Here is a 25610-nt window from a genome sequence, read left to right on the forward strand (position 1 = left end):
GAATTATTCCAAAAATTCAATAGACATACAATATGCAAGCCCAAGAGTTTTATTATTAAATTTATTAGACATAGTTATTCTGTCAGTTTTGTATAAAAGTTTCTAAACATTCAATCTCAATTTTCATGTCCCTTGAAGATGGGTAATGAACAGTCCACAGATAGGCAGTAATCCATGGATCTTGCATTTGAATGATATTGAATCAACATAAAGATAGCTGATCTTTATGTAGATTTACTAGGCTTTAGATGCTGAATACAGTCGTTCACATGAAGTACATTCTATTAATGTTCCTCAAAATGCTGTGAACTTTCCAAATTTCCCCATTTTATGTGTGAACAAACTAGGACTAGTGGGTTGAAGTAACTTGCCCAACTTGGTCACATAGCTAGTGAGAACAGAAAGCTGTGACCGTCTTAATTGCACAGTATTATACTGAATGACTCCTTTAACCATCTTAATAATTGAGGTAACTCAATGTTTGACTTATCTTAAATATGAAATAAAACTAATTCACCATGACCAAAATTCTTACAAAGTCCTACTTAGGGAGTTTTCTATGCTTTTCTTCCCTAAAAATAGTATTAATTACTTGTGCCAAATATGAGCTATACAGAGATGAGATGTAGTGATATCTAGAAGGAAATGAATCTTGATCATGCTGATCTCTCTTCTCAAAATGTGATAGCTCTTAGTAGCAGAATCAGAGATGGGGAAGAGAGGAGAACAGGTGTACCTTGGGGATTTATGCTCCATTTACGATTGGTTATGGCTTTCACTTCCTTCACTGAAGTCTGTCGGAGGCTTAAGAGTAACAGTTCCCATCAGAAACACTGGGGGATTTTTATAACCACTATTGTGGGGGCCCCATCCCAGGGGATTCTTAATTTACTAGTCTAGAAGAATCTAGGCAATTGGGAGTATTTCCAAAATTCTGGGGGGATTTGAACAAGGTGCAGTTAAGTCACTTCTGCTCCACTCTTGATGTCCTCTTGCCAGGGGCTGAGTGGAAGCCACATGGGATCAGTTTTCTGCCCATGACACTCACCTTTGGGAAATACTCCATTAGGATTAGAGTTATTCAAGTTACCCATATTATAAGCTCAGGAAAACTTTCACCAGCTACTTCAACAATCTCTAGCTTCCAGCAATTCAGATCCTTGTCAGCTTAGGTGTCACCTCTTTTGAAAAATTACATTCAACTGATTTTAGCTTGGGAGAAACACAGAATCTCTGATCCTACCACAGACTTATTAAATCTGCATCTGTTTTTAACCAGAAATCCCCTCTCACACCTCTCACACTCGTAATTGTGTGTGTGTGTGTGTGTGCCTGTGTGTGTGTGTACTGAGAATTGAACCTAGGGCCTCATGCATGCTAGTTGAGCACTCTACCATTAAGCTACATGACCAGTCTTCCAGGTCATTCTTATATATGTATGGGAAGAGAGCTTGAGAAGCACTGAATATTGAGAAACAACTGCAAATTGTGTTCCTTTTTCTGAAGGTGCATGATACACATTAGTGTATAAATTTTTTTGTTAAGACCAGTGGTAAAGAAACTGTTTCACCCTAGATCTTGCCAATATATTTGACCATAGATTCAACATCTTAAAAACTATAGCAGTTTTAAATAGCTTTTTATTGGAGTGTGACATACATCAGAATGGTGCACATATTGTTGGCCACCATTCTCCATGTATATCTCTCACCTTCCTGCACATCTTGTAACCTAAGGCATTGACTCCATTTGTTCTGAATTCTCTTCTCAATGATGTCTGTATAGAGAACAACCTTGGTAGACAGCAGTAGAGTCTCCCTCCGGAACAAAGATTGGTCCAATATAATAAATTTCAATAAGGTCAGCCCAACAGAACCCTTTTTTCCAGGACAAGGGTCAAACAGACTTATTGTCTATTTAAAAATATATGGGTTCCCTACACTTTGAGGCAAGCACTCTACCCACTGAGCCACATCCCCAGCCCCAAGTTCCCTACACTTTGAATCCATTAGCTATGACACAAACACACTACATGGGCAGCATTCTACTGGGCCTACCACATTACCCCATGGGATGTAGAGTGAAAGTGGAACTAGTATGAACACAAAGTCATGCTGGCTGCAGTTCTTCAAGTGATAATGTTCTTTGTCTCTGACGCAGGAGTTTCATGTCTTCTACCAGCATCCATGAAACCATGGCAGGCCAGCTTGTCAGTTTGCAAGTAGGGTCAACTATGAAACCCTTCACAATTCTTGATAATTATATGGGATTGACTTGAGATTCTTTTTACAAATGGCACTAAGCACGTAACTAGTTATCAGATCAGGAAAGATAGCATTACTACTGCCTCAATGGCCTCCTCATGACCCTTTCCAGTCACTGCACTCCTCAATGCATGTGAATTAACAATGATCTCATATGTAACAACCTGTTTTCTAAACTGAGATCATTTAAGCTGACATTTATCAGCATTTACTATGAGTCAGGCACTCTCCAGATGACTTCACAGATAGTAAATAATTTAATTCCCACAGCAACCCTCTGAGGTAGGAATTATTATACTCATGTTGCAGATGATCAATTGAAGCACAGAGAGGCTAAGTGACTTGCCAAAGGTCACATGACTAGAATTTGAACCCACTTAATTTGACCTCAGAACTAACTCTTAATTTTGTCACTATGCTAGACCCCATATTCTAAAACTGGCATAAGATACTTCCAATAGGTGTAATCCCCTGGGAAGTTTAGGCATGAGTGATTTTACAAACTCAAGTAAGCCCCAAATAGAAATAAGCTAAGTTCCAAGAATTTGTTTATAAACCAATCACTTTGTTATATGGTAAAGAATGTACTGAAATTAACATTTGAAAAATCTAGATTCCAATATTGGCTCTTACTTAGCAGCTGTGTGACTTTGGATAAGGCACTTAACCTCTTTAGGATTCAGGTTCTTCATTTGCAAAATAAGGGAGTTGGACCAGATGAGCATGCAAGCTTTTTTTAAAAAATTGTTTTTATTTTTATTTTATTTTTTTTTTACTTTTGGATCAGATGGAATATAATTTCTCATTTTTCTGAGTGTACAGGTTGCAGAATCACTTTGGTTATGCAGTCACATATATATACACAGCAATAATAATGTCTATTTCATTCTACTATCCTTCCTTTCCCCCCTCCCCTCCCCTCCCCTCCCATCACTTCTCTCTACTCAATCTAAGGTGACTCATGCAAGCTTTTAAATTAAAAATCCTGTATTTTTGAATTCAGTATAAATACTCCATAGAATTAATGGTATTGATTCCAAAGTTAGCACCATAGTATTTTTTTCAAGTAAAATGGAGCTAAAAATAGGAAAGAACACCCATAATAATGTTTCCATGGACTAGTAACTGATTAATCACTTATGACTTGAGCAAATCATCTAATAGGTGTTAGGATGCTTTCACCTTAGTAAAATGGAAATAAGTAATATTTGTTCTGTGAGAAAATCATGAAATTCCCTTCAGATCTATCTAATTATCTATTTATTTAAATTTATAAATAATATCTATCATCGTTATTATCTGTAAGGTGATATGTTTATATACATAGATAAGGTACTTGCTGTTTATAACCTCATTTTCCATTTATCTATCCTTCTCTCCATCCATTTAGATATCCATCCATCCATATATCCATCCCCAAAGCATCTATTGAATACCTGCCCACTCCTTGCCAAGTACTGTTAATGGTGGAGCTACATTAGAATATAGTGTGGTAGAGATCCCAAGAAATGGAAGTTGGGTGTTTTTGTGGGGAGGGGAGAGCGGAAGATAGTCACGTGAGGATTGATTTAAAAACTGAGACTTAAAGAATAACATTAACATTAACTACTGGGAAAGTGAGTAGAGAACACTATTCCAGGCACAGAACACAGCATGGACCAACATTGGGAGGCACCATCACAAGGATGTGGGGCCAATGTATTTGAACTTCAGACCCATATTTAACACAACACATGTGGGGGTGGTGTAGGCAGCTCCCACTATGGGATGGTGCGGACAGCTATATTTGGCAAAATTTTCAACCTAGCATTAGAAAAACCTATCTTAAGCAGTTCTCTTTCCAAATTGGAGCAAGCTCTGGTTTATAAGTCAAGGATACCTTAGACTCCACATCAGTCTATGGCCTATCCCCTGCCCCTCTCCCCTCCTCCTCCATCCAGCCAAGAGGGCCCAGAAGCTGGAGTCTAACGCTGTGTTTGGGAATGTACTTTTCTCTTTGAGGCTGGCTGATTTTAACCCAGCTGCTGTTAGATGAAGAAGTTGAGGCCTTGCTCTTTCTCTTTTCCCCTGTCTCACCTCCCACTACACTCTGGGGCCACTGGTTCAGATTGTTCCAGGAATCACACAGACACACCCAGCTTCTCTGAAACAAATGGAGAGGCACTGCTGGGGCTGTAAATCCCACAGTTTCTTTCTACTTTGGTCTAGGATTTCTTTAAAGCAATAGCAGGGGAGAAAATCTGAGGGAGGCTCCCTGATGATAAAGGGAAGTGCTTTTAATTCAGGTCTTTGAATTTGAACTTCAGCAGGGCTCCCTCTGCCTTTGCAACTAGACAAGACACATACAGAGTGGGGAGATGGAGTCACCTGAAAATCTTCTAATTTTCCTTATCTGAATGCTTTGAAACTGTTAGCAACTAAAAAGCCAGAGATTTAGATGCTTGATGCATTAGAATTGCCTTCCCTAGGTACCAAGTGCTTGCCTCTCAGCCCCATTTTGTTTTCATAGCTGCCTTGTGGTGGAGGGAGAAATGTCATCATCATTTGCTCTCTGCTACCTACCAATGCAGGTAGGTCATGGGCCCTCAATATTTGGTAAAGGAGGGAAAACAAGGCCAGATAAAGAAAACCTTCTTTGAGTCATGGTCATTTGACATGGTCAAATATCTTCCATTCAAGCTCAGGGCCTTTTTCTCTTTTAGGATCCAAGCTAGCAAGCCATGTTGCAATTACTTGGTGTGCATTTTTTTAAGTAAAAATATTTTTGCTTTCAGTTGAAGAACTTTCATTTTATTTCTTGCTGCCTATCTTTCTTAAAAATATCTATGTAAAATTTGGGAAACATTTATTCTTTAGATAATGAGGGCATTCTTATATTTAATAGTTGTTTGGCCTTTAATAACCAATGAGAATGAAAAATTATAGAATTGTAAGAAATGGTTCTGGAGGGAATAGATACATTAAGCAGCCAATCAGATGCACATGGCAGAATGATAGGTCCTATAATCCAGTGGGCAATTATTCAGTCACTTATTTATGTTTACCATTTTAAAGTGCATTTACTAATTTGGGATAGACATTGGCTCTATATATCCACTCTTACCACTCTGATTTGATATATTCCTCAAAACATTAGCCAGATGAGGCTGGGGATGTGGCTCAAGCGGTAGCGCGCTCGCCTGGCATGCGTGCGGCCCGGGTTCAATCCTCAGTACCACATACAAAGATGTTGTGTCCACTGAAAACTAAAATATTAAAAAATTCTCTCTCTCTCTCTTTTTAAAAAAAGAAACATTAGCCAGAGAGATTAGACAAGAAAAGGATACAAAAAGTAAAAGAGGAAGTCAAATTATCTCTGTTTGTTGATGATATGATCTTATATACAGAAGACTCAAAAAACTCTACCAGAAGACTTTTAGATCTTATATATGAGTTCATCCAAGTAGCAGGATGCAAGATCAACACCCACAAATCAATAGCTTTTCTATGCTCCAACAACAAATTCAGTTGAGGAAGAAATCAGGAAACCATCTCATTCACAATAACCTACAAAAATAAAATAAAATACTTGGGAATTAATGTAATCAAAGAGGTAGAAAAGTTCTACAGTGAAAATTATAGAACATTAAAGAAAGAAATAAAGAAGACCTTAGAAAATGGAAAAATATTCCATGTTCTTGGATAGGCAGAATCAATGTTGTCAAAATGTTCATACTACCAAAAGCAATACTCATATTCAATGCAATCCCCATCAAAGTACCATTGATATTCTTCATAGAATTAGAAAAAAAGACAATTCTTAAATTCATTTGGAAGAATAAGAGACCCAGAATAGCTAAAGCAATACTAAGTGAGAGAAGCAAAATCTGACCTGAAATTATACAATAGAGCTGTAGTAACAGAAACAGCATGATATTGGCATCAAAATAGATATGAAGACCAATGGAACAGAATAGAAGACATAGAGACAAAACCATATACCTACAGCCATCTGATACTTGACAAAGGTGTCAAAAATATATTTTGGAGAAAAGACAGCCTTTCTAACAAATGGTGCTGGAAACTGTATAGCTCTATGTAGAAAAATGAAACTAGACCCATATCTCACCTTGAACAAAATTCAAACAAAAATGGATCAAAGACTTTTGAACTAGACTAGAACTCTTGGAACTGCTAGAGGAAAATATAGGATCAAAACTCCAAAATATAGGTGCTGGCACTCACTACCTTAACAATACCCCCAAAGCACAAGAAATAACACCAAGAATCAATAAGTGGGGTACCATAAAACTGAAATGTTTCTAAACACAAAGGAAACGACTAAGAGCATGAAGAGAAAGCTCACACAATGGGAGAAAATCTTTGTCAGTTACTCCTTTGGTAGGGAATTAATATCCTGAATGCATAAAGAATTCAAAAAACCTAAAAAATCTAATAATCTAATCAATAAGCAGACAAAAGAACTAAATAGAAACTTCTCAAAAAAGGAAACAAAAATGGCCAACAAATATATGAAAAAATTTTCGATATCTCTAAGCAATCATGGAAATACAAATCAAGATTTCATCTTACTCCAGTCAGAATGGCAACAATCAAGAATACCAACAATAATAAATGTGTTGAGGTTGTGGGGATAAAGGTACACTTGTACATTGTGGAACTGCAGACTAGTACAACCACTCTGGAAAGCAATATGGAGATTCCTCAAAAATTATGAATGGAAACACTATATGGCCCAGCTCTTCCACTACTTGAGATTTTTGCAGAAGATCTGAACTTGGTATACTATAGCAATGCAACCACTTCATTGTTTTAGGAGCAGAATTCACAATAGCTATGGAATCAAACAAGGAACCTGTCAATAGATGAGTGAATTAAGAAATTGGAATTCTACTCAGCCTTTAAAAAAAATAAAATTATGGCATTTGCTGGTAAGTGGATGGAAATGGAGAATATCATGCCAAGCGAAGTAAGTTAAATTTAGAAACTCAAAGATCAAATGTTTTCTCTCATATGTGGAAGCTAGAGTAGAAAAAAAAGGAAAGGAGAGAAGGTTACGATATTATAATGACAAAGGGAATATCAGTAATAAAGAAGGAGACCAAGAGGCAGAGTGGAAGGATGGGTAAGGGGAGGCAATACAGAATGAACTCTTTAAAATCATGTTATGTGTATATATAAATATACCACAGGGAATTTCATCTTTATGTTTAAGTAAAAACAACCAAATATAAAAAAAAAATAGGTGAGCAGAAGGATGTTTAGTATAGTAGAGGAAGGAGAATGGGGGAGGGGAGAGAGGATGGGAGGGAAAAGCAGGAGATGATGAATTGAAATTGAATTCCATACATGGATGAGTTTGTTAGGGTGAACCCAACTACTATGTGTAACTATAAAACTCTAATAAAAAGTAAAATAGGGGGAAAAATGTAAAATGAGGGCTGGGGTTGTGGCTCAGTGGTTGAGTACTCACCTAGCACACATGAGGCACTGGGTTCGATCCTCAGCACCATGTAAAAATAAAATGAAGATACTGTGTCCACCTAAAACTAAAAAATGAATATTTAATAAAATAAAATAGCTCTGTATGTGTTATATAAAATGTGAGATTGTGTCACTTTGCTACTTTAAAATCTTCAATGATTATAGCAGTTTTATTCATAATAGCCAAAAGGTGAAAACAACCCAAATGACCTTTAGTTGGTGAATGGATAAACAAATTGTGATAATCCACACAATGGGATATTCTTTAGCCATAAAAAGGAATGAGGTGGGGCTGGGGTTGTGGCTCAGTGGTAGAGTGCTCACCTAACATGCAAGAGGCCCTGGGTTCAATCCTCAGCACCACATAAAAATAAATAAAATAAAGGTAGTGTGTCCAACTACAACTAAAAAATAAATATTAAAAAAGAAAGAGGTATGATATATAGTACAATACAGATGAACCTCCAATAAGTATGCTAAATGAAAAGACAGTTATGAAAAGCACACGGTATATGATTGCCCTTATATTAAATGTCCTGAATGGGCAAATAGGCAAATATGTAGAGATCTAAAGATTTCTGGTAGCCAGGGGAAGGGGGAGAGGAAGATGGAGAGTGGCAGCCAATGGATATAGGGTTTCCCTATGAGGTGATAGAAATGATCTGGAACTAAACGGTGACAGAGTTGTACAACATTGTGAATCTATTATGTACTACTGAATGTTTTTATTTAAAAATGGTTAATTTAGTGTTATGTGAATTTCACTTCAGTTTATTTATTTATTTATTTATTTAGTCATACGTGACAGCAGAATGAATTTTGACATATAATACATACATGGAATGTACATACATCAATCATATTGTCTATTCTATTCTGCTGCCCTTCCTATCCTCCTTACTCCTCCCCTCCTCTCCCATCCTTTCTCTCTATCCAATCTAATGTGACACACTTTTTTTTCTTCTTCTCATCACAACATCATATATGTATTCTGTATAACAATGAGGTTCTCTTTCCATCTTCTGTGCAACTCCCCTTCTCCCTCTTTTCCCCTCCCACCTCTCTTCCCTATTTAGTGGTAGTCTTCTTCTCATGCTTTTCTTCCCTATCCCATTTTGAGTCACCCCCTTTATATCAGAGAAGACATTCAGCATTTGTTTTTTTGGGATTGGCTAACTTCACTTAGCATAATCTGCTCTAATGCCATCCATTTCCCTGGGAATGAAATTGATCAAATTGTGTTATGTGCATATTTGAACGTGGCACAATGAATCCAGTATTATGTATAGTTATGATGCATCATTAAAATATTTTAAAAGTTAATTAACTAAAATCTGAGATGACCACTTCCATTGTCATGAAAGCAGAAGCCAAAAATCCTTACAGAGGCTGCCAAGTCCCATAGGATGTGGTCCTGTTACTTCTGGGCCTCCTCCCCTCTGACTCCCCCTGCTCCTTCCCTGGGTACACTGGTTTTCCTGCTGTTCCTTTTACATGCACAGCATGCTCCTGTCCCTACTCCTCTTTGAACACACTACCCTCTGCTGAAGACACTTCTTCCTAGTACTCATGTGGCTGCCTTGTTGGCATCTGTCAATCTTTGGTCAAATGACACTTCCCAGGAAGTCCTGTCCTCGCCACTCTATTTCCAATTGTACCAGCCCTCAAACATCACTCCTTTTATTCCACTCAACTTATTTCCTGTAACAAACTATGTATTTTTCCTTATTTTTCTGTTTATTCTTTTTCCCTTTCTTCCAACCATTAGAATGTAGCTCCACCAAGAAAAAGATTGTAATAAGTTTCTACATTCTAGGCTCCATTTGTGTTGATTCTAAAAAAGCCTAAAAACAATCAAATAACAAAGAATTACACATTCAAACAGATTCAATTAAGTGGAATTTGAAGGAAATATTCATAGAAAATGAAGTCTTAAAACTAAGTGACTTATGACTTTATTTTCTGCCAATCTTTTTTTTTTTTTTTAAATTTCACAGAAGCACAAAATCATTTAGGCTGAAGTTAAAACTTGCTTCTATTATCACAAGTTGCTTGAGCTTTGAACTTGGAAGCAGAACACTGGGATGAAAGTTCTTAATTATAGACAGTGGTAGAAATGTAAAATGTTTTCTACTAAAATAAAGTAACATTTAAAAAAAAACCTAACACTGCTTTCGACTAAAACTTTATTGAGGGTGGAGCAGGGAACAATATGAAAACCTCTTTTTAAAATTGAATTTACTTATTAATTTTTTGCAAAGCCTTGATGTTGATTGTGGAAGATCCAAAGAACATGCAGCCTTCTGTTTGAAGTGAGACCACTGGTGTGATCACAAGGGGAGTGAAAGTCGGAATTAAAAAAAGGAACAGAGAAAAAGAAAGGAGGAGAATTTAGAAATAGATCATTGCCTGAAATATTTTTGTACACTAACAGGAAGTTGCTTTCAGAAAGCCAGGCCGCAGACTCTTACACATGGACCTTGCACAAGGGGCTCTAGGATTAGAAAACAGCATCATGAGCTTAAAGGGATTCCATTTTGCTGATGGAGTGTCTATTCATTTTTATCTGTACTGTGGCTAGAGATTGTGCTCTCTGATGCAAAAGCAAAGAATGCAAAAACAAGAAATGCTATAATCCTTCCCTTGGTGTTTAAGGCTGAAAATGTGCCCTTTATCCCAAACATCAGGAAATTGTATCATAGTAGCAGAATGCATCTAAGTATCTAAGATTGAGTGCAGAATTCTAATAGGAGAGCTCCTGAACAGAGCTCCTGAACACAAAGTTCCATCTTTGGACAAGAAGGAATTGCTCTGTGTCCATTTCCATTCTTTGGTTTTGCTTAGGGAAGTGCTTCCCGAATACACATTCCATTGTTTTGGCATCAACTTGGACACACCACCCTTATGAATTCCATTGGAGAAAAGAAAAGTTCAAGAAGCGGAGGGGATGTAGGTTTTTTTTTTTTTTTTTTTTTTTTTTTTTTTTTTTTTTTTGTAACTGCTGTAATTTCAGAGAGTGCAAAACTAGCATGACCTGTTATTGGTAACTCTCATGATCAGAGTGTTCTGTTCCTAGCCACAAGGAAGCCACTTTGTTTCTGAGGCTGAATTGGCCAGTTCAGGAAACAATAAAGATGCTTAAATTAAAAATCCTTCTGCATACCTGCATCTTTTTTTTAAAAAATAGCAGGATTTTGCCTGATGGGAAAAGAAAAATTAGTTTTCTTAATCTTGTATAAAGCAGGTCGACATGAATGCTTTTGTTGATAAGCTTAAGCCCCCTCAAATGACAGCATGCACTTACATTCTTACAGAGAGAGCTGGATGGAGGATTGGTGTTGGGGACAGGCATGCATCATTATTTAGGATTTTTCATATTTTGTTGGAGCATGAATCAAACAAAAGAGATCCAGTTCCTGCGAGAGCTCTTACAATGTAGTAAGATTCTAGGAGAATAATAATCCCAATGTAGTGATTTTCAATTTTGTGCATGTTGAGGGGGGTGCAAGTTGGCAGAAGGAACATTTGGCAATGTATGAAAACAATTTTGATTGTTACCATTGAAGGTGGAGAAAAGGGAACTGCTCCTCTCATCAAGTGAGTAGATACCAGGGATTCTGCTAATCATGCTACAAGGCACAGGAAAGCCCCCTGTGCATACAGAATTATCAGACCCCAAATGTCACCAGTGCCCAGGTTGAAAAATCCTCATTCTAGCAATGCTCTAAATATAAGCCCATTTGAAACACCCCCCCCCACCTTGGTGGAATTAACCAGAATAACAGTCTGGTAAAACAAAACCCATGCAACCCAGTTATTAATATTTCCTCCTTTCTCTTTCCCACCCCACAGAAAATCATTGAAGAAATGTAAGCATGACCTCTTAAAGCAAATGACTCTGTAAGCAATCTCCTTAAATATGTTTCACTGCAATTTCTGCCATTCTCTTGGGGCTATTATGTGTCTAGTAAAATTATTGAAATCCCAATAATAAAAATTTATAGCACCATACCATTAGTGCCTCTTGGCTAAACTTGTTGAAATGGCAGGTGAAGGAAAAACATAAAAACCCCTCTTTTAAAAAGCTAGCTTGTTTGTTTGTTGCTGCAGAGTTTAAGGGAAAAAAAAAGCAAGAATGGATGCTAAAACTCTAAAGATACAGGGTAATGAGTGACTTGTGATAAAACTTGAGCCTAAAAAAGCAATGCTTATTTCAGTAGTCCTAAGCTTGTTGCTCTTCTGATTTGTTTGCCAGGAGATGAAACTGAGCTTCAGTTGTTCTTCCTAATAGAAAATTTAATGATCATTATTGAAATATGAAGCCAAGATCCTTTGAGAATATTAGTACACAAAATCCTGCCCATGGCTTGCAGAGTTCTGTGCAAAGAGTGTTAATTGGGAGATTTTGGACTTTAGAACAACCCTTGGCATTACTTATCTGTGTGACCTCGTCTTCAGTTTCCTTATCTGTAAAACAAAGGCTTTGGGTTGTGACCTCCAAGGTCACTTTCAATTGAAGAAACAATAGCACAAAAATAGTTAAGTACAGGCTGACCTTGAGATTTCCAACAAGCCCACAAACATCTCTATTTAGTAATTTTTACCAATTTTGAAGTAAAATGATAGCTCATGAAAATGTGGATTTGCTTTAACCCAGTAAAGACTATTGACTAGAACTTGCTAGAGAAGGATTTCTGATAATTAAGACCCTCTTTTCTTTGTCAGAATAAATGAAACCAGGACATCTATTATGGATAATTGATTTCTCTAGCTTCTAAATTCATTTGTTATTCTGTAATGGGGGAGCTGGGAATTTATATAACAGTAGGCCATGTAGCTGTCAATTTTGCCTTACAGTCCCCTCTCTCTGGCCTGACAATAGTACTTCTATCTTAATATCAGTTAGAATGTTAATATTAATTATTTTAGAATTTTCCAAGCAAATCTGCATGCAAAAGAGATAGCCTGGCAGCATAGTGTCTAGTGTACTCTCTCTGAGAGGTTCTTGAAAGCTGAAAACAGGAGAAAATACAGGGCAATAGCACAGAAACACTGGGCAATCAGCATCACTTCATGTTTTTTCCTCTACAGAAAGTCCCTTTCCGGAAGCCGTGCCACAGAGCATGGCAGTTGCTTGCAGAGAAGGGTGCAGCTCACACTGTGCCCGGAAATGTTCTGGGGAAGGCAGGATCTGTTTGTTTCTTTACCGGCTTTGCTCCTGCTCATACACTTCAACCCAGAGCGTTTGGCTATCTAGGTAACTGCTTCTAGCTGTATGCAATTATTTTAGAAGTGGTTTTACAGTGTTTGTTTACCTCATGTTGTTGATTCATTTTTACTTCAGTAACAGTTTTGAAAGAAAGGTTAATATGACAAAAATGTAGATTTAGAAGACCATTAGCAGGTTTTAAGACAGGTGACCATAGGTAGATAATTGAACATTGACTGTATAAATCAATTTTTAAAAAATTGGATAGTATCCATTTTGAAGTATATCTTGGGTTGTTTATTAAAGTATGTGACTTTGAGATTGAGGAGTGGTGAAAATGAAAGAAGAAAAGGCATCCTCCATTTGAGATCTTGTGACCCAGCTATTCTCTTTACCAACTCTTTACCAAAAATTGTAAAAAAAAATTTTTTTAAACCCTCAATAGGGAAATACTTAAATATTTATGAAGGCTTCCCTTCCTATCTACAGTGCCCTTGTTCAGGATGCATCATTTTGAAGTCTTGCATTGTGGGTTACAGTTGAAATTAATGGTGCAAGAGATATTTTTGTTTGCTTTTTTTCTTTACAACGGAAGTGTAACTTGCTTGCAAAGCTCATGAGCATACATCCTAAATTGTAGATCTCATCTGTCTTGGAAGGGAAAAGCTTGACCCAAGACCATTGGGATCTCAAAGAATGGTTCCTAGGAGTCTGAGCATCTTTGATGTGATTTTAGGGCCCTCTTAGCCTCTCCATTAATGCTTGTTCAGTAATGATAAATAACATCGATTGATATGGAGAGGAGATTAATAACAGAAGACAGCTAAAAGGTCCTCCCTTTTAGCCCCATTTCCCAAAAGGGATCACTCAGTTATGTTAGTGGAGCAAGGCCTTTCCTTCTTTAAGTGGTCTCTTTTGAAGCTGGAGGGATTACTGCTCAAGGGAAAGGGCTCAATCTGAGGGATTCTTTAAGAGCAGCTGAGATAAGGCCCTAAACCCAGGCCTCTCCTCAAAGGATCCATTTTGCTGTTCACTGTTTGGTACACTTGGACATTACAGTAAGAAAAAATACAGTGTGAGAAAGCAAATGTTTTCTGTCAAAGTGTAAAGGGGACTGTATCTGAGTAATGCTAGAATTGGACAGAAGCCATATGTGAACGTTTCCTTCTGCAAATCTACCTGACTGTTGCATGAAACCACTACCATTTATCACACGCTTGCGAGAAAACCCCAGGCTTCCTGTTTCATGTCGCTCGTGTGAAGGATTGCACAGTACAATACAGGTTTCATTGTCTTTCTGCTATTTCCAAGCTAGCAGAAAGAAGGAGAATTTTGGCTTTCTATTTTAAGGTCTTCTATTAATATTTTATATTGTAGGTCTCTCCATTAGTATTCAAATACAATACAATGGAGAGGAGACTATAGATTTGGTTAAGCTTTACATCTAGGCCTTGGGGAGAAATTGAGACAACTCCATGAGTGAAAAACCATGTGGTTTGGCAGAGGGACTTTCAAGGAGAGATTGGTATGAGACAGTGAAACATAGTTGACAGATGGCAAGAATATTCTCTCTAAGATGGAGAGATGGGATTGGCATGGGTGGGTTGCTTTATGAGGGCAGAAGGCTTGCAGTCTCTATAGTATAACCAAAGAATAATTAGAGAGAGTAGAGGAGAAAATGGTATCATGTAAGTTCACATCAAACCTCAAACCTGGGCTGGGGCTGGGGCTCAGTGGTAGCGCACTTGCCTGGCATGTGTGAGGCACTGGATTCAATTACCAGCACCACATATAAATAAATAAAATAAAGATCTATTAACGACTAAAAAAATTTAAAAAAAAAACCTCAAACCTTAGTTTAGCATGTCCTCCTAAGGAAAGGTTAGGGGCTTCTTGCCTTGTAAACTGCAATGGAAATATATTCAGTGTTGATAAGGACAAGCATCTGGTCACCCAGGGGCCAGTGGTGTCAAAGTTCTGATCATAAAGTAACCAGTTTCTTGAAGATAGAAGAGCACTGTGGTCATGACCACAGGTCCCAAAATAGGCACCCCCTGGGGTGTCTAGGGCTGCTCTTTGCACTCTGTACAGTTTTGCATGTATGTGCTCTGAGTTGCATGCAATGTCTGAAGTTTTTCTCTTCTGCTTTGTTAACTCAAGAAAACAGAAGCCAGACACCAGCTGCCTTCACATTATCCCTTCTCTGTCTCTGCTCTGACATTTGGGGATTTTTGCATTCCTCCCAATCTGCTATGAGAATGGTCACAACACATTGTCCCTCAATTAGAGTACAAGGACAGCCCCCTCTTTCTCAACTTGTCTGGGCAAATTTTTGTGGAAAACTTTTTTTTTGTACCAGTGATTGAACCCAGGGGTGCTTAACCATCCCCACTCCTTATTTATTTATTTTATTTTGAGACAAGTTTTCCCTAAATTGCTTAGGGCCTCACTAAGTTGCTGAGGTTGGATTTAAACCTGTCATACTCCTGCCTCAGCCTCCCAAGCAGCTGCAATTATAAGCATGTGCCACCATGCTTGGCCTGGGCAAGGTTTTAACTTACCATATCTGAGTGTGAAAGTAGTGGCTTCTTGCATGGTGTGTGTTGTATGTAATCATGATGACCATTTTATAAGCAAAAGGGTGGATAAAGTTCGGAGGGTCACAGGACTGATTCTTACTGCCATCATGTCAACTGAACTATTAGAATGTTGCCTCCCCCCATTTTATATTATTAATTAACTAAAGATCAGCAAGCTAAGGTTAGGATATTACTTTCCTAAATGATTTTTTTCCTTTATAAAAATTACACTTAGTAACTGTAGGGAATTAGAACAATATAGAAAAGCATAATGATAGAGGGCAAAAAATCCCTGTATGGACTTCATCCTCACACAGCCAGAAATTGTTAATAATTTGATATATTTCTTTCTAGTATTTTTTCTACATGTACTATGAAATTCATTCTTTTTATAAACCTAGGTCATTTTAAATATCCAATTCTGTATCCTATTTTTCATGTTACATAAAGTTTTAGCTATATTTCTCCATCCTCCTACAACATGATTATTAATGGTTATGTTCATTTATTTATACACACACATGTACACACATTTATATAATTGCTATTGAGTAATACTTAAAAGGTATACATCTTTTCCTTTTATCTCCATCATAAACAACATTGTAATGATTATCTCCATCTACTGATTTTCAACTCCATCTCTGAATATTAACCAAACATGTGATCTTTGAATTATAATTGTCAAGATTATAGATTGTCAGATTAATCTCCAAAATAGCTACAGCAATTTATAGTCACATAGGTTTTCTCTTTTTTTGTTATCAAAGAACCCTTTGAACTGAGGATTGATAGTGACAGTGTAGTGTCTAAATGAGAGCAAAAAGCACAGATCAGCTCCATATCTGGGATTCAAAGATCTCAAAGGAAAACTTGTAAGATGTGGAGCTGAGGGTGCTTCCCAGGGTTTTTCTAGAAGGAAATGACCATTTTGGCAGAGGCACTGACTTTTAACAAAGATGCCAACACAGAATACATTCAACTTAAGTTTGAAAAAGACATACAATATGCTTCATGCAAAATTTCCCTATATCCCCCAAACCCACACTTCTCTGTTCTAGTTAGGGCTTAATGACAGGGTGGCCCAGTAAGGTCTGAAGTCTCTTCAAAGGGAAGGTACATTGGTATGAGTTTAGTTCTTGCAAAAAAAGAAAGCATAAAAGTTGAACTTTAAATATTTTTATTTATAGATGCACACAATAACTTTAGTTTTATGTGGTGCTGAGGATTGAATCCAGTGCCTTACATGTGCTAGGCAAGAGCTCTATCACTGAGCTACAGCCTCACCTCCACAAGTTGAACTTTGAGGTTACATGGTGCACATCATGCAGTAGGCAAGGAGAGGTGACCAGCCCTTGTTCTCTTCTGCTTCTGGCCAGAGCTGATTTTTGTCATGATGTTTTTTCCATTGGGAACAATATCCACTGGCTTCCTAAGGGATAGTTGGGGTTGAATTCCTGTTTCTCAAAGGCTTGGAAGAGGGCCCCCTGGCAGCATGTGCCAAAGATTGACAAGGAAGTGCTGCCGATGGCTTGGCAGCCTGCACAGCTCTCCCAGATGGCTATCCAGTGAGGCCTTGGTTGCTCATGAAACAAGGCTGAGGTTAATAGTCTTCATCCCTACAGGGCTCCTGGGCTGGTTGTGCAAGAGACTCATGATCTGATCATAAGAGTAAAAAGAATGACTGTGCTGCTGATAACAAAGAATTACACAAGGCCTGAAACAAACACCAATGTTTTAAAACACTTGGTGGAAATTTAAGCTGCAAAGCATTTTATCATCGCAGGCCATCGCCTGAGGGGCCAGCTGAAGCTGCCCCTTACACATCCTTTTACAAGCACTGGGCTTTCAATGGGTCTTTGAAAAGCAGCTGAACTGTAGCTTGCTTTTCAGAGTGCACAGGCTGGTCAGTTTACAACAGTACAAATTGGCAGCGTGGCAAGAAAGAAACTGAAATTCAATCCAACACTGGGATTGAAAGCTCTCGAGACTCAAATGTCACCCTGGGGTGCGGCTTCTCCTCTAATTATGTTCTGTCAGATGAGGGTTGAAAATGTTAACTTCAGACTCCAGGCTTGGCTTCTCCAGCAACCAATAGCAGTGAGCTCAGGCCTAGTTCAAATAACAAAGAACAAATTTGAAAAGCTTTCAGTTGATTTCAAGACTTCACTGCGGTGATGTTTAAACCACAGTGTTCTTCTCTTGGGGCAAAGTTAAGAGCCAATCATAATTGAGGGTTTTTCTTCAGCATGCTGTGCCCATATTTGGCTGTAATCTTGCTTCATTCATCTAAAGTCATAATATATGCATTTGAAAAGCAAGGCTTTCGGAATTGTTTGTATCTCTCTCCTTGTTATAAAAGAAATCTTATCATTATGCATAGGGAGCTGGCTGTAAATGTACAGTGTAGCTTCAAAAAGCCAGTGGAGGAAATTTATTGTTTTAAAACAAGCTTCACTTGTAGCTTCTGTCTTTATACTATTTACATGAAAATACGTAGAAAACAGAAACTAGTTTCACCCTATAAATAAAATAACCAAAAGTGGTTTTTATGATATTATGGGGATATTGAACATAGAAAGCACCATGCATTATATTATTTAATCTATGATGTTTGGTGATCTGTTTCTCAGAGATTCCAGGAAATAAATACATCCTTTAGAGTTGCCTGAGGAGCATGCTCAAGTCTTGAACAGAGATAAAATACAAATATGATAAATCTCATCCTATTTTTGAGTGAATATTTACCAACCACTTGATATGTATCATCTATTTCATTCCCACCACAATTCCAAAAGAAAAACTTATTTTTTTCAGTGGGTGGGATGAAACCCAGGGCCTCATATATGCTAGGCAAGCACTCTATTACTGAGCTACATCCCCAGCTCTTTTATGTTTTGTTTTGAGACAGAGTCTTTCTGAGTTGTTGAGGCTGGCCTTGAATTTGTGATCCTCCTTCCAACCAAAACTGACTGAGGACCATGGGGAAATAAAATTGAGAGGTGTTCAGCTTGTCTCAGACCTATGGCAGGGAGAGTTCAAGTGGTCCCTAGGAAATCATTTCCAGAACAGTCTAGTCAGAGATGAATCTGGAGTCCTCCAGTTGGGCCACTCATTCAGGGCTCCAGTTATTTCCAGTGTGAGGGAATCCAGCTCTAGAAACTATTCCAATGGCACTGATGACAAAAATCCTGGACAGAGACCCAGAAACACAGTCTTTCTGTCTTCTCAAAACTGGGAGACAATGAGAAGGAGAGCGTGGCAAGGCAGCCCAGCTTCTGCAGAGGCTAGGACAGGGTCCACTCCACTCTGTAGAGCAGTGTGATTCATCTGGAGGCACTTAGCCCTCTATGGGATGTTTGGTGATATTTGGAGTTATGTTTGGTTGTCACAGCTGGGATGTAGAAGTGACAGTCAGATTGGCCTTGACTGACTAAAGGCCAAGGATGCTGCTAAACATTCTGTAGCACACATACAGAGCTTACCACAAAGAACAATGTGGCCCAAATTATCACTGGTGCTTTGGTGAGAAACTCTGCCTTCAAATCTTTAGGTGCATTCAACCCACAACTCTGAGGAAGCTCCACATGGGGCTTCTTCAAAGAGTCATTCTGCAACCAGGAAGTTGACAGCCAGTACATCTAGGCGGAAGACAGGCAAGGGGGAAGGTGGGACCCTTCATAGGGGTTTAAATTGATTGCATCGTTCCTCCTAACAGAGAGAGGTCAGTGTTACTTCTGTTTTACGGGCATCAGGACAAGTTAGGGGCTGTCCCTGTATAACAAACTGAAAAATTGCCCCCTAAAATATCAGGTCCTAATCCCTGTGGCAAGGATTACAGATGTTACCTTTTGTGAAAAAAGATAGTCCTTGCAGATGTGATTTAGTTAAAGATCTGGAGATGGGGGAATTTTATTGCATTATCTGGATGGGTCCAAATGCATAACACATATCCTTACAAGAAACATTCAGAGGAAGATACATGGTACAAGTACAGAGGAGACAGCATTGTAAAAACAGCTGGAATTGGAGTGAGGGGACCACAAGCTAAGGAATGTGGAATACCCACTAGAAACTGGAAAAGGCAAGGAACACATGCTGTTCTAGAGCTTTCTGGGAGCACACTGACCTGCCCACACCATGATCTCTGCCCAAGTGATACTGATTTCACAATTCTGGCCTCCAGAACTTTGAGAAAGAACTGTTGTTGTTTTAAGCCATTGATCTATATTGGTGATCTGTTCCTAGATCCCTTAAGTTGAGCCTGAGGAGCAAATCCTTCCATGCAGACGAAGCTGAAAGGAGGGGAATGGAAATTTCCTTTGTGTCTCCCTGATGTATTCATCTTTCCTATCCTCCCTTTGAAGCATTGTCCCCTATGAAAATGTGGTACCTACCCTCACTCCATCTCTACCAGTCCACTGAAGGTTGAACAAATCATATGATGTCTCCTGCACATGGTTCAAAGCTGTTACCTGTCACTGCCTACCTTGAATTCTTGGCACTGGTGCACATGAGGTTGATCCTATACAGATAGTGTGCTCTTGATTTGCTTTACTATTAAGCCTCCCAAGGCCCCCAGCCAGAATCAAGCACACAGTAATACTCAAATCAGTGGTTGATGTTGATATTCTCCATTCTGACTATGAGAAACAGTATTTGGTTCTCTTACACTGGCTGGTGGTCAAGAAGATCAGAATCAAATTTGATGCTCATTAGCAGTAATCCCCATGTACTTTGTTAGCCCTGCAACAACTGAATATGGATACTGTATTAGGCAGCTTTCTGTCTCTGTAATAAATACCCAAGATAATTAACTTATAAAGACAGAAGGGTTATTCTGGCTTACAGTTTTGGAGATTTCAGTCCATTGTGAATTGATCCCATTGCTTTGGGGACTGTGAGAGGCAGCACATCATGGCAGGGAGCACATAGCAAGACAAAAAGCCACTAACCCTCGTGGCTGGGCTGCAAAGGAGAGAGAGGTAAGGAGAGTTTGGGATTCCACCATCCCCTTCAGAGGCACACTTTAATGACCTAAAGACCTCCCAAGAAGCTCTATCTCTTAATGTTTTACCACTTCCCAATAGTACTAAGCTGGGGACTAAGCCTTTAATACATGGGCCTATGCATACATTCCAGATCTGAACTATTGCAGACACCAACTGTGTTTTTTTTTTTAACTGAGGTGTAATTTGCATACAGTATAACAAGCACATCTTAAGTATACAACTTGATGAATTTTTACTTATGTATACTTCCTGGTACCCACTGACTGGATCAAGATCTATAGCTTTCCACCACCCCAGACATTTATTTTGCTTCTCTTTCTCAATCAGCTGACCCCACGCTCCTCAAATCCTGGTGAATTAACATTCTGATGTCTACATTCATAAATTAGGGTGGTTTATTTGTGAACTTCATATAAATGTAATCATCCAGAATGCACTCTTGCATCTGCTGTCTTTCTCTTGATGTAATGTTTTTGAGATTTATCCATGTGGTTGCATGTGTCAGCAGTTTACTTTTTTTTTATACTGCTGTTTATTATTCCATGGTAAGGATATGCCACAATTTGTTTATTCATTCTTCTGTTGATAGACATTTGGATCATTTCCATTTGGGACCTATTGTGAAAAAAGCAGCTATGAACACTTGCAATTTAAGGACCTGTGTTTTGTTTCTGTTAGTTATGTACCTAGGAGTAAAATTAATGGTCCAGAGAAGGTGTCCACTTAACTTCACAGAACTTAATATCATTATTTTTTACTTGGATCTGAGAAAAAAGACTATTAGAGGAAAATGAAGCAGGTACCATTTTTTTCTGTACCTATTTTCACAATTCCATCTATTAATCAGTTTTTTAAAGAAATAGCTCTTTTCTGTGCAACATGCATAGCTAATGGAATCAACAGTAGGAAAAGTTGGAGGGTCATAAAGCCTGAAAAATTGAACAAACACACATCCACATAAATGCATTCTCAGTATCAGTTTCTGTGCATTCACACCAAGCTGTATCTTTAAAACTGGCCTTTCCTGGCATCGAGACTAACCATAGTGCTTATGCAGATGGAATCTCTGTGAAAGCAAATATTTGAAGAGGAAAATTTGCTCTGTAATGAAGCCCTGATTGAAATGACAACTGCAGGCAGTGAGAAGTATGTGGAATATGTAGAATGAGAGCAATCAGCCCCTTCTGTGGTGTCCATCCTGAGTATTTGAAGAAGTCTTATTCTCCTGCCAAATCCACAGCTCTCCTCAGACCCAGGCACAAAGGGAACTGCCCCGCTTCCCACCTGTCAGTGCCTTTCAGAACTGAATTCCTGAGTACCAGCTGCTCCCCACTTGAGTGCTGCTGAATTCTAGAAATCCCAAACAGCTTTGTAAAAGTGATCAGAGAAGTGGAAACTATTTTAAGAGCTATAATATTGCACCGCCCTAAAGCCTGGTATGCCAAAGGAAAGCATTCAAGCTAGTCTTTTCACAAGGTGTGTTTTACTCTTTACTCATTGCAAGTAAAATTCCTTTCAACCAAATAGGCATTTTGTATAATTTTTCTAGCAGTGCATAATGTTTCACGGCTTTCAGATTAATTAACATCTCATCCCTTCTGCTATTTAAAACATTGATCTTTGTCTGTGAGGCACATCTTGTACCTCACTGAATGGCAGCTTGCTACAATTATACATCCTTGGTCCTTTCTTACAGAATTTGAGAGGTCACTCCTGGAATCCACTCTACTGCATATATGACTCATCCTTTATTTGATTTTTCCCCAAATCCTCATATTGTCCTTGCCCCTTTCTTTATATCCACGGAAGAAGAAGACCATGTCTGTGTAACACCAATAGTCTGATTAAGTCAGCCAATAGGAAATGTCAATCACTCAGGTTTTGTACTTGGCACCAGGAAATCAAAACACTGGGGTGATTCAATATTTTTCTTTTCTTTTCTGTTTTATTTTTTAAACATTTTTTCCATTACTCTCCTGCTGTGTAGATAGTCATTTTCTGAACAATAACAAAAACAGAACTTGCTACTTGATCTTCTTTGCCTTTGTTGTCAGTGGTGGCATTGATACTAGGGTTTGACCCCAGGGTCTTGCACATGCTAAGCACACACAGTTCCACTGAGCTATGTCCCCAGTCCCTTCTTTACCATTTTTTGAGGGTCTATTGAATGAACTGGTGTTGGAACTGGTTTCAAAACAGAAGTAAGCTTTCTCTGTGGGATTGATAAGCAACACAGACAGAATTGGTCCAACATTGTTCATATTGCTTTCCTGCAGCTCTGCTTCCTTATGAATTATTTTAATGTGTAACATATTGGATCTGTCATGATTGTGAGCTCATTTTTTTTCTTATTCTAAAGGGCATGCATTCGGGCATGGTGGCACACACGTGTCATTCCAGAGACTCGGGAGGCTGAGGCAGGAGGATCGTGAGTTCAAAGCCAGCCTCAGCCAAAGCCAGGCCCTAAGCAACTCAGTGAGACCCTGTCTCTAAATAAAATGCAAAATAGGGCTGGGGATGTTGTCAGTTTAAAAAACATTGTAGACATTCTTATAGGTTTGTAGTGGCATCTCATTGTGGTTTTAATTTGTATTTCCCCAATGACTAATGATGTTGAACTTGTATTCATGTGTTTACTTGACATCTGCTTTTCTTCTTTGTTGAAATATGTAGTCAGATCTTTTGATCATAATTGTTTGTTTTATTCTAGTTATTGACTTGTGAGACAGCAGAACAAAGAGGAGCCATGGCTTTTTGTCCAATTCTTAGCACTCTGGTTACAGGTTAAGGGCATATATATTTCAGACTGTGTCTCTCCAGAATTCTTGTGTTGAAATCCTTACTTCTCCTCAATGTGATGGATTAAGGAGGTACAGCCTTTGGGTGGGGATTAGATTATGAGAACTTTTAAAAAAACTCTCTGTTCTCCACCATCTGAGGATTCAATAAGACAGCCACCAGCAAATCAGGAAGTAGGTCCTCACTAGATACCAGGCCTGCTGACACCTTGATCTTGGACTTCCCAACTTTCGGAACTATGAGAAAGAAAAGTTTGCTGTTTAAGCCTTCTGGTTTTTTAATTTACTGTATCAGCCTGAACTAAGATAAGGTGAGTGTACTGAGAAAACAATATTGGCCTAAGCACCAGACTCTTTACTTCTCAAATTTAGTGTAATAAACTAATCTGGGAAGTTTTGATTAGTATGCAGATTTCCAAGCTTCACTCCCAGAAATATTTATTCAGTAGATGTGGAGTGAGGCCCAGATTATTGCAGTATTTAATAACAAACAGATTATCCTGACATAAGCAGATCTGGAATAAGACTTTGAGAAACACTGAAAATCCAAGGCCACTGACAATGTGTCATGTCTGCTGAAGTCAGGATTCACATTTCTAGGTCCAAACAAAATGATGAGGGGTGAGCCTGAGTAAAGGGATGCTGCTACACAACTATATAAAAAGAGAAGAAACACCAAAAAACGCAGTAATTTTAGGACATAACATTCAGCCTGTTCCCTCATTAATCTATAATTCTGCTATTGTAGGCATGTCTTAATTTCAGCAGATATTTTTAAAAAGTGGCTTTCAAGTGTGATGCTTTATTTGAATAGATAGTGGAGGGAGAAGGCAGTTGACAAATAAATAACACTGCACTAAAAAGATCAGTCAATTCTTAACCTTGATCCTGAATAATAACATTTTCTCTATAGAGGACTAGGCTGCCAACTATGTGGCTGTAATGGATTCTGGTACATTTTTCTCAGGTTCACTGTTCTTATAGAAAGTCATCTGGGTTTTTTCACTTTTTTTTAGGGTTACATGGAAGATTTTCAGTCTTATAATAGAATTTTCTGGACAAAGGCAGGATTTATCCTGTTCATTTTCAAACAAATTCATGAAGGATGTTGGAGTATGAATCATTACTGCATTTTGTTAACAAAAGGAAACACAGTAGCAACAAAACACCCAATTTCTATAAACTCCAGGCATCCAGATGTTTGGACTGTGTAGTACTAGACAACCGGTTGATCTGAAGTTTTTCCTGAACTGGACAAACACTTCTGACATTGTGTGAAACAAGCAGCATGATTTAAATTTTATCTACCAACAGAAAACAATTAGGACTAGCCTGATGTTCCTTGTCAACTAATCAAATATTATTGTTTTTGTTTTTTCATCTCTCTGCTGAAATAATTTTTAAAAACCTGTTACTTTAATCCTGTGGTGCAATGTTTTTTTGAATTATGACTAGTGAACAAATTGTTCTAGGGCAACTGGGGTACATCAGCCTTGATGACTGATCAATGGTTATTAATCTAAGGTGATGTGGTTGGAAGAAGCCTGAACTCAGAGGCAAAAATTCTGGATTCTCCTGCTTGCTTGAGCTGAGCCATGGCTCCTTAAGCTTTCATGAGAGCAGATATGTAAGGAAACAAATTTGTAAGAAGACTAAAACCAAAGTGGTTAACCACTCTCTAAATATAATTCATCCCCTAAAGTAGGCAAGCAAACTGTTATGGTTTGGATCTAGAAATATCCCCCCAAATGCCCATGTTTTGAAAGCATGATCCCCCGTGCAAGAAGTTTCAGAAGTGGGTCTTTTAGGTAATGATGAGAGTGCTAACCTAATCAGTGGATTAATCCATTTGATGGATTAGTAATTTGAGTGGAATACTAGGTGGGAATTGTAGGGAGGTGGGGTGTAGCTGAAGGAAGTTGGTCACTTGGGTCATGACCTTAAAGATCATATATTGTCCTTGGCTTTTTGTCTCTCTCTCTCTCTCTCTCTCTCTCTCTCTCTCTCTCTCTCTCTCTCTCTCTCTCTCCCCTCTCTCCCTCTCCCTCTCCCTTTCCTTCTCTTTCTCAGCTGCCATAAGCTGAACAACTTTCCTCTGCTAGGGCATTTGGTCATGATTTTGTGCCTCACCTAGGGCCCACAGCAACAAAGTCAGCTGACCATGGACTGAATCTCTCAAACCAAATTGTTATTGTCAGGTATTTTGGTGTCAGACATGAAAAGATGAACAGACCATGAAGGAATCCAAACAATATGGGTATTTT

General features: G+C 38.4%; 1 long non-coding RNA gene across 1 annotated transcript in view; it reads left to right on the forward strand.

Moving 5' to 3' along the window:
• Positions 1–12925: 12925 nt before the first annotated feature.
• Positions 12926–25610, forward strand: part of LOC139703230 (uncharacterized) — a 35513-nt gene continuing 22828 nt past the window's right edge. Inside the window, exon 1 of the long non-coding RNA XR_011705602.1 lies at positions 12926–13005. This is a non-coding gene — a long non-coding RNA (uncharacterized lncRNA). The remainder of the gene's footprint in view (positions 13006–25610) is intronic.

This window comes from Marmota flaviventris, chromosome X (genome assembly GCF_047511675.1).
Source record: "Marmota flaviventris isolate mMarFla1 chromosome X, mMarFla1.hap1, whole genome shotgun sequence".
NCBI lineage: Eukaryota > Metazoa > Chordata > Mammalia > Rodentia > Sciuridae > Marmota > Marmota flaviventris.